Here is a 5,100-nt window from a genome sequence, read left to right as displayed (position 1 = left end):
TTCCTCCTTCCACCCTCTGCACACCACAGACCATGATAGGCATCAGTGGAGAAACTTCCTGCAGTGCTCAGACCCACCCTGACAGGATGGAAGCCTGATCCTTTCATGTATGTGGTCCCCAGGTTCTCAGCCTGTGAAGGAAACCCTACTGCTCCACTCACTTGTTTATTGCTTCTTTTTTTATTGGCATATAGTTGGATCAGTCCTGGGTGTTCTTTGGAAGGACTGATGCTAAAGCTGAAACTCCAATACTTTGGCCACTTCATGCGAAGAGTTGATTCATTGAAAAGACTCTGATGCTGGGAGGGTTTGGGGGCAGGAGGAGAAGGGGACGACAGAGGATGAGATGGCTGGATGGCATCACCAACTCAATGGACATGAGTTTGAGTGAACTCTGGGAGTTGGTGATGCACAGGGAGGCCTGGCGTGCTGCAGTTCTTGGGGTCGCAGAGTCGGACACAACTGAGCGATTGAACTGAACTGATTTATAATGTTGTGTTAATTTCAGGAATACAGCAAAGTGAATCAGTTATACATATATCCACTCTTTTTTAGGTTCTTTTCCCATATAGGCCATTACAGAGTACTGAGTAGAACTCCCTGTGCTATATAATAGGTCCTTAGTGGAAGTCACTCAGTCGTATCTGACTCTTTGCAACCCCACGGACTATACAGTCTGTGGAATTCTCCAGGCCAGAATACTGGAGTGGGTAGCCTTTCCTTTCTCCAGGGGGTCTTCCCAACCCAGGGATTGAATCCAGGTCTCCCACATTGCAGGTAGATTCTTTACCAGCTGAACCACCAGGGAAGCCCTGGTCCTTATTAGTTATCTGTTTTATATATAGAAGTATGTATATGTCAACCCCAATCCCCCAGTTTATCCCCCTCTTCGTTTTTACTTCTTGACTCACATCTATTACAGCTTGAATTATGTCTCCCCCAAAGATATGTTGACGTCCTAATCCCCAGGATCTCAGAAAGCGACCGTCTTTGGAAATGACAGCTGCAGATGTGAGTGATTGGGAGGTGATACTGAAGTAGGGTGACCCCTTAGTGCAGTGTCACCGATGTCCTTATAGAAGAGAGAGACACGGAGAGAAGGTGAGGATGCAGGGCCCCGGGATGGCGCACAGAGACACGCGGGAAGAACAGCGGAGATGATGGAGGCCAAGGCTGGAGGGGTGGTGGGAACACCCAGAGGCCGGGAGGGGAGGGGTGACCCTGCGGGGAACGTGATGTCTGACTTCCGGCTTCCAGAAAGGTTGGAGCATAATGTGTGCAGTCTAAGCTCCTCGGTTCTGCTGCTGTGCGATGGCTGCCTTAGGATGTTAACACCTGTTCCAGGCGATCTCAGCTTTTACCTCCATCAGCTGACACAGTCTGGCCACCCAGTGGCGTGGATCTCTCAGCTCAGCAGGCTCGAGAAGGGCTGGGGGGAGACGAGAACACGGAGACCCCCGCCTCGCCACCCACACCCACTAAAGGGAGGCGCAGATCTGTGGTCTCACGCGTAAACTCAGTGGAGATACTCCGGGAAGCTTATCACGCATGTGATGGGAGGTTAAATTCAGAGAAGACATTCCGAACAGCCGGTCCCAGTGCCGCTAAAGGAGTTCCCACACATCCGACCCCACCCCGGTGAAGCCGGGGCACCTGGGCCCCCTTGGCAAGTTCCCTCTGGGGTCCTGGCCTCTTCTCATCTCCCACAGCCACCCATCCACCTGCCACGGCTGCAAAGTCACAGTCTGCTCTCCGTCCCCGTGGTGTCAAAAGGAGACGGTGACCAGGGGAACCGGACACGGGTCCAGGGCGCTGAGGGAAACCCTGATCCCCAGCCTCCTCCATGGCACAAAGGGGAAACGGGTTCCTTTCTGTAACCCAGGCTCAGAGTTTGGAGTCCCTCCTACCTGCTAAAGGATGTGGGGTGTGTAGGTGTGTGTGCGTGTGTCTGTGTCTCTGTGTCTGTATCTTTGTGTCTGTTCTGTGTGCATCTGTCTATGTGTGTGTGTGTGTGCCTTTGTGTATCTATGAGATGTTTTCTGAGAGTTTGGAGAGTCCAAGAGGAAAGCGGAAAGAAAGACTTAAGTGATAGCTACCAAGCTTCCTAAATGTTACGCAGGCTTTAACATGCCCAACACACTTGCCCCTTTCTCTGTCTTCAGTTGATCATTATTTTTCCAGTTCCCTGTCTCTCTTCAAACAGCCCATTCAGAAGAGTCCCCCAGACCACATTAATGGCAGTCACTGGGCACTTCCTACAGGTCACAGAGCTGCTAAGCGGTAGAATCAGGGCCCAGCCCCAGGCCATCTGGCTCCAGAGTCCATACTTTTTTTTTTTTTTTAATTTTAACTTTTTGTTATAGAAAATTTCAATATATTCAAAAATAGACAGAAGTAGTTAGTGAAGTGTTTAATCATGTCAACAAAGGTCAACTAATGGGCAATCTGGCTTCATCTACCCTGACTCACTTCTCATATTATTTTAAAGCAAATGCCAGACATGTTATCGTTTTCTCCATCATACACACTTGGGTATGTATCTCTAAAAGTTTTTAGAGAAGATGAAGACATTCTTGCAAAACCACCATACCGATCATTTCTAAAATATTGAACAATTCCTTAACATTCTCGCATTCAAATTCCCAGCAGTCTCATTAATGGCATCATTATTTTTAAAGTGTATTTGTTTACATTAGAATCTCAACGGGGCCCATACATTGCAGCTGGTTGATTTGTCACTGAAGACTTTTAATCTATTGGTTTCCCTTCCACTTCACTCTTTGTCCCCTTCCCTGCAATTCATTTATTGGTTAAAAAAGGGTTGTCTGTCCTGAAGAGCTTTCTACAGTCAATACTTTCAACCAACACATCATTCTGCTTCCGGGGAGCTATGATACGGACTCCTCCTTATGTAAGATTTCAGAGAGGGGACAGCTCTAGACCTGAGACCCACTGAGGCTCCCTAACTCCATAAAGTCATAGCTGAAATCTATACCTGTGAGTATGTGCTTTTGGGGAAAACAGGACAGCTTTCGCTAGGTTTTCAAAGCAATTAATGATCACTAATTCTGGCCCAGCCTTCTCAATGTAGAGATGAAAAAAAAACAAAAACACATGTAAGAAAAAAAAAAAACTCATGTAAGTTGTCCAAGTTCATAGAAACATTCATGACTCAGGGAGGACATGAACGTGGCTCTCAGCACTCTCAACATGGCTTGTTACTTTCTGTCTCATGCTGCCTATGTTCTGTTCCATGCTGTGTACATTCTGTTCCATGCTGCACATGTGAGAAGAGAGAAGGATGAAGAATGGATCGAGATGTTGAGTGGGAGCTAAGCTAAACTAAGTCACTTCAGTCGTGTCCGACTCTGTGCGACCCCATAGACGGCAGCTCACCAGGCTCCCCCGTCCCTGGGATTCTCCAGGCAAGAACACTGGAGTGGGTTGCCATTTCCTTCTCCAATGCATGAAAGTGAAAAGTCAAAGTGAAGTCGCTCAGTCGTGTCTGACTCTTAGCAACCCCATGGACTACAGCCTACCAGGCTTCTCTGCCCATGGGATTTTCCAGGCAAGAGTACTGGAGTGGGGTGCCATTGCCTTCTCCGCTGAGTGGGAGAGGAGGCACCAAAGACATCTCCCCATGTTCAAGGTTGTCATTTACCTGAATCAGTGGATTCACGTCCTGTCTGCATTTGGAATTCAAACCTGTAATCAACATTACTGTACCATCACTCTAACACATCTCTTTCTCCATCCTGTGAAATAACAAGGCAGAGAGGTCTCAAAAACAGGATGCCAGAATCAATGATCCCTCACATGCTGAAGGAGGAATATCTTTCCCAGCTGTGCGAGGACTGGGATTAAGTGTAAGAAATACCCAATTAGTAACCAGTCATTCACCCACGTTTCCTTAATCTCTTTTGACGTGGGGATTTTGCATCAGTGAAATGAGGGGCTGGGTGGTGGTAATCACTTTCCAAGTTTTTTGACTCTGACCACAGTAATACCCACAATACCAATGGGTGTATTTGAATACATCTTAAAATGTTTTCCCACTGAATTTCACCCATTTAACATTTGATGCATCCTGATAATTAATATTCTATTTCTTTTTTTAAAATAAATTCTGGTTGTCATGATCATTAAGATAATTTAAAGACCTAGTAAAGGGGATACACTGGCAGTTTGAAAAGTATTGGGTGATTTTCAAGTATTCATTTACTTGGTCAGTCATTTTATAACTGTTTACTGAGTATTTATGAGGTGCCAGACACTGTGATGGAAGCTGAGAAAATGGCACTGAACAAAGGACTTATCCTTGGGAAACTTACATACTGTGGAATCTCTAATTCTGTGAGATTGTGTTTGATAGACTTTTTTATAGGGAAGGGAATTCCAAGTGAATCAGTTATGATAATAGAATGGGTTTGACTTAGAGGAAAAAGCATCAGAAGCACAATTTTTTTCAACCCTCTAGAAGGAACCCACTGCAAGACTAAAATAGTCTAAACTTAAATTGTATGATTTTTTTTGTCAAATGAAGATTTCCTTTGTGTCCTAAACCTTCAGAATCAGCTTGGAAATCACTGCGGGTTCTTCACTCTTTTTTTTTCATACTTAGTAAAGATCAAAGTGGTTGACCAGAATGTTTTGGTAGATTCCAGAGACCACGGAGTGATAGAAATGAAGGACAGAGAACATCTGACCAAAGTACCTGCCCTTGCAAGGTGTCACCTCCATCAGTCTAGTTCAGTTCAGTCACTCAGTCGTGTTCGATTCTTTTCCACCCCATGGACTGCACCATGCCAGGCCCCCTGTCCATCACCAACTCCCGGAGCTTGCTCAAACTCATGTCCATTGCATCGGGGATGCCATCCAACCATCTCATCCTCTGTCATCCCCTTCTTATCCTGCCTTCAATCTTTCCCAGCATCAGGGTCTTTTCCAAAGAGTCAGTTCTAAGCATCAGGTGGCCAAAGTATTGGAGCTTCAGCTTCAGCATCAGTCCTTTCAATGAATATTCAGGACTGATTTCCTTTAGAATTGACTGGTTTGATCACCTTGCAGTCCAAGGAACTCTCAAGAGTCTTCTTCAACACC

The sequence above is a fragment of the Bison bison genome, unplaced genomic scaffold, assembly GCF_000754665.1.
Source record: "Bison bison bison isolate TAMUID 2011002044 unplaced genomic scaffold, Bison_UMD1.0 scf7180017864487, whole genome shotgun sequence".
Taxonomy (NCBI): domain Eukaryota; kingdom Metazoa; phylum Chordata; class Mammalia; order Artiodactyla; family Bovidae; genus Bison; species Bison bison.
This window is presented reverse-complemented; position numbering follows the sequence as displayed.